Genomic DNA, 16,474 nt, shown 5'->3' on the forward strand with positions numbered 1-16,474 from the left:
GGAGCCACAGAATGGAAGAAGCCTGGATTCTCAATCACCACGTGAAGGAAAGGTGCTCTTTGTCCAGCAACGCCCCACTTAACTGACACATGAAGAAATACATTTTATTCTATTAAACCACTGAAATATTGCCATTCGCTTTTTTACAGCACAAAAAGCAGGAAGACTAGAACCATGTGAGGTTAGAATTAAAGTCATCTCCATGTGTATGAGAATGAGGGCTGTGGAAATGCGCTTGAATATGACTCAAACCCCTGAAAGTATACCTGCTTTTTGACAATAATTATACTGTATATCAAAAAACAGCCACCATTTACGACCTCTCTCTATATGTTAGGCAGGGATCATACTGTGTGTTTTATGTTATTTTAATCTTATAAATGACCGGTAAGGTAGATATTGCTACTCTGCCTCATTTTATAAACGAGAACACTTAGACCCCGGGAAGGTAACAGTGCGAGCCCGGGTCACACAGCTAGAAGGCAGCAGCCAGAACTCAAGCCCTGCGCTGTCTTTCTCCGAAGCTCACGTCTTAACTGTTTACTACCTTGCCTTCTTTAAGGAAAAAAAGCAAGTTTAGAATGCTGTGTAATGGCTCTTGCTCCAGTGACCATGTCACAGTCTGCATTTTATACTGTGAACGTAAATTTATTTTCTGCCATACAGAAGAAGCACCCTGGTATTCTAGTTATTAGCACCACTGCATAGTCGTCTAAGCCTAGCTTCAGGGTCCCCAGCCCCATCTCGGCAGCTATAGAGTGGAAGGATGTTCTTCTGCTGCTCATCTCCACTCTCCCCACACCCCAAGAATGGTGCTCCACCCTTCACCCCATGAGTACCTCACTCACCACACATGGAAGCCTGTGAAGTTACACTTGTACCATCTCTGACCATCTTTGAATTCAACCCCCAGTTTGAGAATCCAGATTTCAGACCAAAACAGTAGACCCTCCCTAGAATGTGGGCTAAAGGGGGAACATGCTAAATTAATCATTTCATCACATCTTAACTTCCTTCCTTTCATCAAGAAAATCCAGGTGACAAGTAGCTTGCATCATGCCTTCGAACGTCTTGAGAAATGAAGCAGATTCCAAAATCAATCCTTCATAATGAGGTGGGTTTTTTTTAATTACTGATCTTTACATAAACTGCCTTGTTGATGACCGATCGCTTTCCAAATTATAGGCTGATGAGACACTTCTCAGTCACCACATCTCCCCAGACAGAGCAACTTCATGAGCAACTGTGACTGACAAAGCTTTTCCCAGCAGACAACCGGGCAGCCAATTTGTTAAACAGGATAACCAGGGATGGCTGAGGTCACCTCTCGGAGGGCACTCTCCTCCTAACCAACAAGCTATTCTGGACAGGTATTTTATGTGCCAACCTTGGCACAAAATGTAACTTTCTTAGTTAAAATGAAGACAAAGACAAATTAGGCACTTCTACGAGAGCACTGATTTTTTTTCCATTGCTATGGTAACACTACTCCATTTTAGGAGAGGGAAAAGGAAACGTGGGCCTTAAAAACTAAGCTATGAAATTTGTCAATAATGTATCAAAAAGGACATCAGAAAGATATTCCTTTTAATTCATTGCTAGGAATTTACCCAAGAGAAATAGTCTGATAAATGTGCAAATATGTACATATAAGAGACTTATGACAGTACTTTATGAAACAGTGACAGCAGAAGAATGTAACTGTCCAACAAATAAATCATGGTGCACTCATACTGAGGAATGCCAGAGAGCCATTACGAGTTAGGATGTAGACATGTATTTACTGACACGGGTGCAGGTTCATTGTGTTCCTCTAAGTTCACTGTGTTCCTAAGTGACAGGACAGCCTATATCATTTGACTCCATTATAAAAATCTCCCAGGGAAAGATATCTGAAGATACTTATATTAAAATACTAACAACAACAGTTACTTCTAGTGAGAGAAATTTGGGGTGATTGGGAGTCCTTGCATTGTGCTCTTCAGTATTTCCTATGATGATTTTTCATTATTTGTGTAATTGAAAATAGGGGAAAATGTAACCACGGCTGATTGTAACACTTATTCAAAAATATTTGCTGCCCCTTGCTAGGGGCCCTTTCCTGGTGTCTCTTCTTGTGAGAGGAATACAATTCTTGTCCCCATAAACATCAGCCTTAACTATATGATCTGCTTTGGCTAATAAAATAAAGATAAAGTAAAACATGGAAGGGACACGCGCGACTGCAAGCAGAAACTTTGAGAGCTATCAAGAGCCTCCATCAAGTTTTATTTTCCCTCCACCCTGAGACAGGAATTTTCTAGATAGGCTGCTGCTTCTTCCTGGATCACACAATGGAGAAGATGTAAAGCAGACTGAGCTGACTTGTAACAGTCACAATATGAGTGAGAAATAAACTTTGGGTTGTCATAAGCCACTGAGACCTTGGAGCTGTTTGTTACCACAGCATAATAAATTCTAAGCTGACTGATACATGAACTTTCACTACCATGCCCCAACAAGACCAAACTAAGTATGAATATAAGAGCTTCTCAGTTACCTATCGCTGGTTATTTCTAGAGTTGCATGTTTAGCACAAAGCCCCCTACTAACAGCATTTTAAAACTGTTAAAAGTTTAAAAGTTTTAAACTCATTTAAAGCTGAGTTTATTGCACCCAGCCTTCCCTTTTTCCTTCCTGTCTCGGAATGGCCTCTCTGAGTCATGGTGACTACTTCTCTGCCTTCCATGACTGTTTCTTTTAGGCCCCACTATTCTCTCTGTAGTCCAGGCCTTGCTCATTTTATGCCTATATATGGTGGCCATGGTCAATGCCACAATCCTTCAACTCCCTTTATACACTGTTGTGAGATTCATCTTCCTTAAATACTGCCTTGCAATTTACCCACCACTAGTTCAAGGCTCCTTGAGCCTTCAGCCTAGAATTCAGGCCACTGCTTAACTCTTTAAACTCACTACCCTCCTAACATGAACCCTCAACACCAGCAAAACTAGCTCATTCATTATTTCCTGTGCTCACCTCACATATTCCCAGAATCAGGGCCCACCTGATCAAGGTTACAGTGATGATGTCAGTAGCCTGAACCCTCTGGAGAAAGGTTATATTGGTAGTGGAATGAAGGAATAATTTCATGGGTGACTGTGACATATGGAAGGTAGCATGGCCTTGAAGTACAAGTGACAAAGTGGACAGAGTGACAAGACATGGTGATAATCTACAAATATGGCCACCAACAATTCCTCCCATCTCCGAATACACAAGACCTATTTCCTTTCTATTAGAATCTATGCTGGCTTTGGGACTTTCTTTGGCCAATAAAATGTAGTAGAAGTGATGTTCTGCGACTTCCAAGACCATAGGAGACCTGGCAGCTTCCAGCTTCTCAGATCCCAGCCACTACAGCTTGAGGAAGAGACTACTGAGGGATGGGATGACAGCCATGTGGACAGGGCCTGGAGAATGGGTGGTCACCTAGGACAAATTCAGCTGAATTCCTAGCTGAATGCAGCACCTGGGCAGCCCCAGTTAATAGCACGTGGGGCAGAATAACTGCCCAGTGGAGCCCAATCAACCCAAAGACTTGTGAAAAAAATAATTGGTAGTTTTATGGAGTAGTCTGCTTCACAGCAATAGACAACTAAGAAAATAGGTACTCTCCTTACTCCTGCCCTGAATACAATACCACTCCAGCTTCATAGGGGATGGTTGTCTCTGGAGCCTGAGAGTATTCTTGGCACAGCAGCAGCACTAGGGTGCCCTCAGGTGACTAACAGTCAGTGACTTTAAATAGTGCGATAAGGGGTGGACAGGCACATGGAGCGGGAGAGGAAAAACATGGTAGAGACTGACCTATAAGATGTAACTAGATGAACCCCTAGAGGTGGTGGAAGATCCCTGCTGAAGCTGTGGGCAAGAGCCAGTACAATTTGAGTTATGCTTTCTATTGCTCTATCTGTTTCCACAGGCTAGGAAGGACTTGAGTCAGGTGGCATCAATAATGCCTAAATCTATTCCTGCCCCTCACACCTGCCATGCTCCAGTTATCAGAAAAGAGCATAAATCCATCATGGGCAGAAGCACACACATACCAACATCAGCATTTAAGCCCCAGGGGGCAGAGACTGCCAGCTTATCACCAAACTCTTCTTGTTCCCAGGCACACAGTCAGACCACATTCCTCAGCCTCCCTTGAAGTTAGGTGGGGCCATGTGACTGAGTTCCAGCCAACAGAATGGGGGTGGAATATGAACACCACTTCCCCACCTACCCATTAGAAACCTCCATGCCTTCCCCCATAGGAGGCAACCTCGAAAGCCACACATTGATGAAGGTCGAGCCTCAAGAAGGACAGACCCTGCGTCTCTGATTTACTGCTCGGAGGAGAGCCACACTCACACCAGTACCTCAAGTTTGGTGACTGAAAAAATGATGCACTACTAAGATTTGGGCGTTTATCTTTTATAGCAGTTTATCTTTTATACCCTGCTAAGACATCCTAGTTGCTGCCTGGCATCGCTCAGCAACTGTATCTGAAAGAGTCCTTCAGTGCAAAGATACACGAAGCGAGGGGTCTCCAGACACTTTGGAGAACCATAAAATAATAATGAAAGTCCTTGGCTATTTCCAACAGTGAAATTGCTTAATGAGAATTCTACATTTAGGTTTACAAGATAATTAAAACATCAAATGGCTTTGTTTTTGCCTAGGATACATCACCTCAGTGCAGCAGTACTAGCAATTTCATGACAATCATATATACATAGTTAGTTCCCTGCATGTTTTTTTTCCTTAAGAAAAATGGGTATCTCAACAGTGCACTATAAAAGCAGATTCAAAGATTGCTAAGCTACCCATGATTATTATTTTATCCTTTTGAAAGCATCAAGAATAAACCTTGGCTACACCAAGATTGGATGACTTTGGGCATGTTATTTAACCTTTCTGAACTTCAATTTCTTGAACTGCAAAAGGAGGCATCTTCCATTTCCCTGCAGTGGCTTGGGGGTCATCAGCACCAGCTGGACGGCCTGTGAAGGCAGATTGCTGAGTCCCACCCTATTGTTTCTGATTCAGCAGGTCTGGGGTGGGACCTGAGAATCCGCATTTATAACAAGTTCCCAGGTGTATTAGGGTTCTCCAGAGAAATAGAACCAATAGGGTAGATATATGTGTGTGTTTGTATGTGTGTATATAGATACATACACCACACAGATTTACTTTAAGCAAGTGGCTCATTTGCTTGTGGGCTCACCAAGTCTAAAGTACATAGGGTTGGACAGCAGGCTGGAAATTCCAGGGGGAGTCAATGTAGCAGTCTTGAGTCTGAAGGCAGTCTGAATCAACACCTCCCTCTTCTGGGGACCTCAATCTTTCCTCTTATGGTCTTCAATTGATTGGATGAGGCCCACCCAGTTTATGGAGGGTCATCTGCTTTACTCAAAGTCTACTGATTAAATATTAATCACATCTAAAAAATATCTCCACAGCAACATCTAGACTGGTGTTTGACCAAACAACTGGGCACCCTGGCCTAGTCAAATTGACACTAACATTAACCACCACACCAGGTGATGCTGAAGTCCTGGTGTTCCTCTCAGAGCCACTGCCCCGTGGCACTGTGTTGAAGATAAGTGAGAAGAAGTAACATCATCTGGTTGCAAAGGGTTTTCAATTACAATTACCTCTTCTCTTCCTCCTTTCAGGCCTTTTTATTTTTAATCAACTATGGAAATCAGGTTTTCACTCCCCAAATATTTGAGCGTGTGTTTGTGTAAAGAGAATATGTGTAGAAATGTACATCTGTATTTGCTTCCTAAATTTAAATAAGCAATTTCTGGATTAGCCACTTGGTTTTGTTACCTGCCCCCCTCTTTGATCTACTAAGTATAAAAATCAAGTTTAGTTATGGTCCTGAGATCACCATCTCATCTGACAGACATGGACATCAAAACAAGTTAGTGTGGTCTTCCTTCCACCCTAAGATTTCTGAAGCCTTCCTAGATCTAAATTCAGAAACCTGAATTTCAAAATTAATGCTGGTATTCTGACCAGACACTTAATAATTACATGTTACATAAACACAATGAATAATTTTATATGTTGAAAAGTTATAAAATGATGACATAAATGAAATGCTAATTATTCTCTTTTTAAGAGAGTTGTTTCCTACAAGGATTAAATTCTTGCTTTTTTGACACATTTTAAAAATCTGCACTTCACAGCAGTTAGGAAATAGCAGAATTTGGTTCTGATTGAATCAGATGAGAACTAATTCAGCTTCAGGCCAAAATGACACTTGGTGGGAAAGGTTGGGAAGCTTTCACACTAAATTTTTTTTAAAATATACAGATTTCTTTCACTCCTCCCTTGAACTTTCACTCTGCCTGATACTATTCCTAGATTTTAATTTCTAATTCCCCAAAGGGTAGAGAAAAGCTATCTAACGTATTGTAATGTAAGACATCTTTAATAAAAAAAGGTTTTTATAATACTAGAATCAAATTAGCCACTTTTTAAAAATTCTGATTCTGGTAAGGATGACAGTAACATTTATATAGATATATAGGTACACACACACATCTATGCACACACACATATATATTTTTGACCAAAGTCCTATCACACCAACAACATTTAGATATCCATCATCTAAATTCATTATTATACACTGTGTTTCACAAATTATGCTCCACATAGTTCTCTATAATAGGTGTTAGAAAAGAAAATCAATCAGCTGGGGAGAAACTCTAGGTTAAAAAGTCTCCTTCATTCTAGGAAGTCTCTGTTCTTTATTATATTCTTAATATGCACTTTTTAAAAATGCACATGTGTGTGCACATGAAGCATTCACTGTTTCCCAAACTTACTTGTTTGTGAACAACTTTTGCTCTGGGCTCAGAGCATCCCTCAGGACTGGGGTTCTACTAAAACATGTTAGAAAATGGCTTAGAGATGGATTCAGGAAGAACTTACACTAACAATTGATGGCCTTCTATTTAAGGAAACACTTGGAAATGTCAGGCTCTCTCTGTACCTGAATCAAAGGTGGTGTCAGTAAGGCCAACTCTTCAACTGCAGGAAGAAAGGAGTCTAGCCTGAACAACAGTGCAGATACTTCGGTTTTCCAGCATTCCAGAAAACCTATTTCCCTATAATCATAACGACGGTGTTTCAAACCAGTGTGGACAAAAGGAATAACAACTGTTAACTCTCTGGGCAGAGAACTAATGGAAGATGATAAAAGAAACCAAAATACCAACAGTCATCATTGCTAGGTAGCTAAATTACAGGGGTTTTTTTCTTCTTCATGCTGTTCTGGGTTTTATAAATTTCCTAAAATAAACTATATTTTTCTAACCAGAAAATAAATGTAAATATCATTTTAAAAGGTAATCTAGCATATTGGCTTCTCAGAGGACCTTTTAATAACATAAATATTTACAAGGTCATTTTCATCTTCATAACCAATAGAAGACTTTATCATAAATTAAAACTAAAACATGAAAAATGACCAAACACTGCTTAACTTGCCTTTGTTTTCTCTGTAAAGGTATATGGACTGCCCTTCATTAGTAAAGGAGAACCTTTACTTTCACAAGAGATAAGCAGCATACCACCAGAGAGTTACATTTCTGCCCGACTAGACATCAGATTAAAAAGAAAAATTCAGCATTATAGTTGGTAAATCACTTCCAGAACAGTCGCTTCCGGAATGGCTTATATGCCTGTGGCAGGCTGAATAATGCACTCTCCTCCCCATAACAGATATCCATGTCCAAACCTACGGAGCCTGCGGATGTTACCTTAGGTGGTAAAAAAGGATTTTTTAGATGTGAATAATTTAAGGATCTTGAGGTGGGGAGATTATCTGGGTGGGCCCTTAATGCAATCTCACGTCCTCATAAGTGGGAGGTAGAGGGACATGTCACACAGACAGAAGAGGAGAAGGCCTGTGGCCACAGAGACACAGGGTAGAGTGTTGCAGCCACAAGCCAAGGAATGCCGGGGGCCACCAGAAGCCGGAAGTGACAAGAAATGGATTCTCCCTTAGAGCCTCCAGTTCTGCCAATGCCTTGATTTTGGCCCAATGGAACTGATTTCAGACTTCCGGCCTCCAGAACTGTGAGAGAATAAATTGCAGTTGTTTTAAGCCATCAAGTTTGTGGTAATTACAGCAGCCCTGGAAACTACCGTACTGTTCCAGTCTAAAGTAAGCAAGTGGTCCTGACTTATACTATGCTGCAGGAGAGTCGCCCTCTGGCTGACCAGTCCCTGAAGGCAATCCCCCCTTGGGTGACCGTGCTTTGGGCCTGATTCAAGGATGACTGGGACACTGGCTTGCAAGCTCTGGACGCAGCACCTTTGAGTCGTGTACTGTTAAAATGAGTTAACTCTGGGAGACATGAGCCCAGTCATGAGGCAACCACTTGGGGTAATGTGCATTTATTATGAAACACACGATTTCCTGAGATTTCTAGTGTATGTTTAAAATCATCTCTCTGGCCAGGAAATTATTGAAACATGCACCTGACACCATTATATATGCACCTATAATCCCAATGTCAAACAACAAGCCCCACAAATCTAGAAACCAGCAAATGTTTATTTTTAAATAGGAAGCAGGCAAGAAAGAGACATTTCACTTACCTTAGTTATTGATTAAACTTTGAAAGAATAAAACATATACTGTGGAAAATATCAGCAATTGGAGAAAGAACTGCTGTACTTGTAAATCAGATTCATCCCACTTAAGAGCCCCATTATCTCCTGGTAGTACCAAAATTGAAAAGAGGTTATTGCTTTTAAAGGTTTAATTTAAATTTAGGTCCTTCAACAGCAAATTCAATGATTTATCACACTGATTGAATTCTCATTCTCTTACTATGTTGAATTCCAGAAAGCCATTTCCTTCAAACATTAGTACCACAGAGACACATACCACACTCATAGGAACTCCTTAATCATCCCCAAAATAATGTAATTTATAGAACATTTAATTGAACGAGACAGTGTTACTGTCACATAGTGATGAAAATAGTGGTACTGTGTACAAGGAGGATAAAGAGGCGTGGTACATTTTTTTCATGTGGTCTTCTAGAAAATATGGCTTTGCAAAATGATAAAATATTGATAGCTTAATGTACTCTAAATATGGAAAGAAGGGCATACAACTACTAGAACACAAAGATAATAATCTAAACAACTCACTTTTCTTCTTAATTCCCCTTCCTACTAATCATTCCATACCAGACCCTACGTAAGTGGCTATCTCAATGGAAAGTAATCAGAATTCACATCTGAATGCAGATCAATTCTAAATAAACATTCTGGCAGAGACTTGCTAGCTGCTCACAAAGCATCTCCATCTTCTCATGGGAGTCAAGCCAGACTAGATTTCTCAGTCTCTTGGGTGGTTAGGATTGAACATCCTAAGACCGAGATCTGGCCAATCAAATGCAGGTACAGCGATGTGTGTCACTTCCAGGTCTGGCCCATAAAAACGCAAGAAGCTGACCCTCCACATTACATAGCCTTCTGCACCAGCCTTGGGAGTCAGGTGTTAAGAAGGCTGGCAAAGACACAAAATGGAAGGCACCTGGAGGAATAAACTACTGGTATTCATTTCTTGAAGTAGCTAGCATCAGCTTAACTAATGCAATGGTTTTGCTTGATTTGTTAACTTATATGTTGATTCAGTTAAAAAAAAAGTACATTGGCTACTCCACATGTGCCAGAAAGTAAGGAAACAAACAACTCAACCCAGAAAACTCACCAGTTAAGGAAACAACACAAGCAAAGATCCAGTGATACGTGGTCCTAAGTCGTATCAATGAAATATGTGCAGAGTCCTAGAATTTTTGTGGAAATTGGAGAGCGGTGTTGGGGGAACATGAGCCATGATATCCAAGTTGATTCTTGAAGCATAGGTTTCCAATCACAGGAAAAACCATGTGCAGAAGCTATAAGGTGCCAGAGATTGTGGGTCCTGTGGAGAATGGGATGGTAACAAGTAGTAAAAAATGAGGCTACACGTACAGGCAGGGGAGTAATAACCACCAGCTTGGTACTCTCCACTATACCCTTCAAACATCAGTACCACTGACTAATAATGGTAATATAATGGTAATACCTTTGCTAAGGGGACTGGACTGTATCCTCAAGGCAATGGAAAGTCACTGAAGGTTTTTATGGTAGGCAGAGACTTAAAACTGTGATTTGGGAAAAAACACCCACATCTGAAGTAGAGGATAGTTTTTTTCATTTAGGGGATGGGGTCGTTAAAGAAGGAAAGGAACCAGCAACAGGGAGATCAAGTTTACAAGCTACTGGAATTCTTACATCGCAAATCAGAGGTTCTGCAAGTCTGATTTTTAATCTACCTTCTAAAATTGACACAGGGTAATGTTTTCCAAAAACTTTATATTCAGTTAGGCAAATCACTCCTTTATCAGTCCAAAATTTTATCACTTTTTACACGCTGCTATTATACACTTTTCACAGAGAGTCTCCATCAGAAGAGGCCGTAAATACAAAGTAACATCCCATCTACCCAGAGCTCAGCTGTCAAGCAACCACACCTGTAAGAACCAACCAAAAAGTAAAAAGGTCTCGGAGAGGTAGAGAGAGAGATCACACCGGTTGCTGACTAAAGACATGGCACTTCTCGCGCGCTGCGATGCTGGCGGCCCGGGTTCGGATCCCGGGTGCGCATCGAGGCACCACTTCTCCGTTCATCCTGAGGCCGAGTCCCACATACAGCAACTAGAAGGATGTGCAGCTACGACACACAACTATCCACTGGGGCTTTGGGGGGAAAAAATAAAATAAATAAAATCTTTAAAAAAAAAAAAAAAAAAAGACATGGCACTTCTTCCACAGGAAAGTCCCTCAGAACCTTATTTTGATAGTTAAAATTATATAGAAATAAAATTGTGTGGAAAAGGCAACAATCTAATTTTTTAATTGACTATATTTTTAAAGCAGTTTTAAGTTTACAGAAAAATTATGCAGAAAGTGCAAAGAATTCCCATATACCTTTTCTCCCTGCCTCGCAGTTTCCCGTTATCAATATCTTGCAATAATGTAGTACATTTGTTAAAACTGATGAACCACTATGGAGACATTATTATTAACAAACATCCATAGTTTTCATTAGGGTTCACTCTTTGTGTTGTACAGTTCTATGGGTTTTGACAAATGCACAGTATCACACATTCACCATGAGAATATCACACAGAACAGTTTCACTGCCCTAAAAATCCTCTGTGCCCCATCAATTCATCCTTTCTTTCCTCTCTTTTCCACTGAACCTCTGGCAACCACTGATCTTTTTATTGTCTTCATAGTTTTGCCTTGTCCAGAATGTCACATAGTTGGAATCATAAAGTATATAGCCTTTTCAGATTGGCATCTTTTACTTAGCAATATGCATTTAAGGTTCTTCCATGTCTTTTCGTGTCTTGATAGCTCATTTTTTATCACTGAATAATTTTCCATTGTATGCATGGTCGAGAGTCTGTTTATCCATTCACCTAGTAAAGGACATCTTGGTTGCTTCCAAGTTTTGGCAATTATACATAAAGCTGCTATAAACATTCACATGCAGGTTTTTGTTTGGACATAAGTTTTCAACTCATTTAAGTAAATAACTAGGAGCATGATTGCTGGATTGTATGGTACGACCATGTTTAGCTTTGCAAGAAACTGCCAAACTGTCTTCCAAAATCACACAATTTTGCATTCCCAACAGCGATGAATGACAATTTCTGTTGCTCCATATTCTTGCATTTGGTATTATCAGTGTTTTAGAATTTGAGCCATTCTAATAGGCATGTAGTGGTATATCTCGTTGTTGTTTTAATTTGTAACTCCCTAATGACATACGATGCTGAACATCTTTTCATAAGCTTATTTTCCATCTGTGTATCTTCTTTGGTAAAGTGTCTGTTCAGATCTTTTACCCATTTGAGTTGTTTTCTTATTGTTGAGTTTTAAGGTTTCTTTTAATACATTTTGGATACAAGTACTTTATCAGTTATGTGGTTTTGCAAAGATTTTTCTCCCAGCCTTTTGCTTGTCTTTTCATTCTCTAACAGTATCTCTTGCAAAGCACAGGTTTTTAATTTTAATGGAGTCCAACTTATCAATTTTTTCTTTCATGGCTCATGCTTCTGCTGTTGTATCACCAAACCCAAGGTCACCTAGATTTTCCCCGAAGTTATCTTCCAGGATTTTTACAATTTACATTTAGGTCTATGATCCATTTTGAGTTAATTTTTGTGAAAGGTGCAAGGTCTGTGTCTACATTTTTTTGCACATTAATGCCCAGCTGTTCTAGCACCATTTGTGGAAAAGATGATCCTTTCTCCACTTCATTGCTTTTGGTCCTAGAGTCAAAGATCAGCTGACTGTATTTGTATGGATCCACTTCTAGGCTTTCTATTCTGTTCCACTGATCTACTTGACTATTCTTTCACCAATACCACACTGTCTTAATTACTGTAGCTTTTACAATAAGTTTTGGATTCAGGTAGCGATTTTTTATCTTAACTAAATAGGAGAAAACAAGACCCACCATTGGAAGGTTCAGGAGTAACTCATGACATATATCTAACTTGGAGACAACAGAGCACCTAGAAGCTCAGAGTGTTCAGTGAGCCTGGATCCCAGAGTGAGGACAAGGCTGGGCAGAGCCCTCAGCTGATCCATGATGAATCTGATGCATGAGTAGGAAAGAAACTTTTGCCATTATAAGCCAATGAGGTTGGGTTTTTTGTTTTTTTTTCCCAACTGCCATATAACCTAGCCTATCCCAGGCACAGAACTCTGGACAGGGAAAACTTTCACAACTTTAATGAAGAAAACTACTTTTGATCCCTGAATCCTTCATCAAGAACGGGACAAATTAGCACCAAGAATTCTCCTTATTATAAGTGTAGTCACATAACATTAGACATGGTCCTTTGAAGAAGAAAGAAGTAAAACTCTCAGCTTTGGTAGATAATTCAGTAATAATTCAGAGGTTTCAGAGTATCTGTGCCCAATAAAGAAACAAGTCAATCAGGCAGGGAATCTTACTACCCAACAGGGTGGAATATGCCTCCTCCCAATCTTGCAGGGAGGCTAAAAGCCTGGGCAGGACATCAGAGCCGAAAACAGGTAGAGCCCCCACACCACATACACAGAGACAACAGTCCCTTGACAATCAGTGATTCATTGTGTGTATTTTCTGGAGGAAACTGGACTCAAACCACTGGTAAGCACCTGAGAAGACTCTGCGCCTGAAGGAAGGTTTGATCAATTTCATTAGAAGAGACTGAGAAACCCATGCAATGAAGGCAACTGATTCCAGAACAGACTTGTGGGGAGGAACAAGAACAGGACAATCAGCAGAGTACAAAACGGGTAATCAGCTTGGCTCAAAGAGAGACTATCTTAGCCACAGGATATGCGTCCCCACCAGATCGTTGTGGGGAAGAGCTAAAAGTTTATCATCACACCCCATCCTCGGAACTGCATAATTATTGTGAATATCCACATTTTAATACATACAACACATTTCAATAAATAATAGAGTATGCGCTGGCAAACTAGGGTGTGCAGTGCAAATCCAGCTATTATTATAAATAAAGTTTCATTGGATGCCCCTTTGTTTATGGATAGCCTGTGGCTGTTCTAGCAACAACAGAGTTGAGCAGCTGTAACAGAGACCATACGGCTTGTAAAGTCTCAAGTATTTACTATCTGGCCCTTTACAAAGAAAAAGTTTGCCGACCCCTGATCTAGAGTATAGATTTAGTCATCCATCAAGTCCTTTGGTTGTCTTTAGAAAATTTCAAGTTTTAAAGGACACTTCTACTATCTTTAGTTTACAAGGCCTATCTGACCACTAATGTCAGTATTCCCATACCCCCAAGAAATTGATAATGGCACCTACTTTGAAGAGAAGGCCTGGAGGGTTTGGGAGAGGAACAGCTACTCGTCACTGTCTTTCTTCTGTTTATTTTGACTATTTTACCAAAAGCACACATTAAACTCAAGTTCTATGTATATATGTATGCATGTATCCACACTTTTTAATTTGTTAAAAATGGTTCTAGTAACTAAATTTATGCAGATCAGAGGTTTTATTAGGGTTTGCTTTATTTAATTCTGCATTTATAATGGTAAAAAAATCACCTTAAGAAAAAACTAGTGTTGAAAGAGTGTTTTTAAGAGTGAAAATGGAAACCAATTAAATATTCCACTTTCCAAGAAATGACCAAGAAAACGGGATGGGTTATGTAAATTGTGGTATATCCATTCAACAGAATTCCACATCGCCATTACAACAATGGATTAGATGTCCATTTATCCATACGGAAATATGTTCACAATGTGGTAGTAAGTGAGAAAAGCTAGACAGGACAATATGAATCTCGTGACCGCATTTTACTTTAAAAAATACATTTATGTGCACATATAGACAGTGAAAGGATATACACCAAAATGTTAAAATTTATGTATTCAAAGGGAATATAATGTTTTTCTCCTTTCACTTCTCTGTACTTTTAAAATTTTCAACAGCCAATATGGATTCCTTTTCATTATTAAAAAGAAAGAAATTTTTAAAAGATTAGAGTAGAAGGGAGCATAAGGAGAAGCTTCTGGGGTGCTGATCATGTTCTGCTCCTGATCCGGGGGCCTATAACACATGAATGTTCAATGTGTGAAAATTCATCAAGCTGTATACTTATGTGTACTTTCTAGGGTAGATATACTTCAATAAAACATTTCTTAAAAACATCAGAGGGGCCAGCCCAGTGGTGTAGTGGTTAAGTTCGTGAGCTCTGCTTTGGTGGCCCAGGGTTCACGGGTTTGGATCCGGGACACGGACCTAGGCACTGCTCATCAACCATGCTGTGGCGACATCCCATATGCAAAATAGAGGAAGATGGGCACAGATGTTAGCTCAGGGCCAATCCTCCTCATCAAAAAAAGAAAAAAAAAAGATCACAGAGCTCAAAATGGAGGGAAAAAGCATGTATACACCATCCCTTATAGAATTTAATTCATTCAGTTGGCATTTATCCACTACCTCCCACAGACTGGACCCCACGCTAAGTATTGAAGTAAACATACACAGCATGTACACTTACAGAGCTTGGTGGAGTACACAGGCAATATATGTAAAATCACACACATAACTACATACTTCCACATATGTAAGTTGTGGGATTTAATTACAAGTTCATAAATATTTAACTAAACTAGCTAAAGCAAAAGGGAAATTCACTGGCTCGGAGAATCCAAAGAATCATTGAAAAACAAACTAAGAGCAGAGAAGCATCTAGGCCAGTGGTTCTCAATTGAAGATGATTTTGCCCCCCATCCCCACTCTTGGAACATTTGGCAATGTCTGAAGACATTTCTGGTTGTCACAACTAGAGAAGCGCTAGTGGCATCAGGTCAGCAGAGGCCAGGGATGGTGCTTGCATCCTACAACGTATATGACAGACCCCCACAACAAAGAGGCATTTGGCAAAAATGTCAGTAGTGCCAAGGCTGACACAATCTGACACAGGCCTTTGTTACTACAAGTGGTCTGTTGAGCAGAAGCTCTCAGCAGCACCTAAAAGCAGGTCAGAAATTCAGAACCTTGGTCCCAGCCCAGATATTTAAATCAGAACCTGCCCAAGATCCCAGGTGTCTCTTAAGCACTCAAGGTTTGAGAAGCACGACCCTCAGCTCCTGCAACACCTGGGGTCAGGTAATGACTCTGCAGGCAAGTCTCTCTCTGCCTCACACAGGCATCCCAGCCGCTGTGGGTTCCTGAGGCTCACACCTCAGACCTCCTTCCACCGGAGAGGCACTGACTCTTCCTCAGGTGCTGGGCTTACCAAATACTAGGTGGCTCTTCTAGCCACAAAGGAAAATAATGGGGTATTATAAGAGATCCACCAGGGTCAGGTGGAATCAGGAAAGCCCACGCTGAAAATTTAAGCTGATTTCTGAAACATAAGGACAGTCAGTGAGACAAACGAAGACATTTGCCAAATATTTACTAAGCACCTAGAATGTTCCGGAAATTGTTCTGGCCCTGAGAACGCATCAATGAAAAGGACAAAGTGTCCTGACCCTGCCCTTGAGGAAGAGCTTCCATTCTACTGGGCAGAAACAGACAAACATGGAAACGGACACCACCATAAGATTACAGAATGTGATGGATGCTAAGAAGGGGAGGGAAGGAAAGAAGGAATCTGAAAAGTAAAGGATGACGCGATGGATGCCTAGGACACCAGGACAAGTAATTTAATAAAGATTCTCCAAATGAGGTAACATCTGAACTGAGACCTGAAGACTAGGAGTCAGCTGGCACCCAGGGCAGGGCATCCTATGAAGAGTGATCAGCCACGAAAAGGCCCTGAGGAGGAAGAGAGCTTGGTGGGTTCAAGGATGAGGGCAGGGTTGAGTGGGGGGAAGGCAAGCACAGAGA

Source organism: Ceratotherium simum, chromosome 20, assembly GCF_057802395.1.
Source record: "Ceratotherium simum simum isolate JZ-2026a chromosome 20, ASM5780239v1, whole genome shotgun sequence".
NCBI lineage: Eukaryota > Metazoa > Chordata > Mammalia > Perissodactyla > Rhinocerotidae > Ceratotherium > Ceratotherium simum.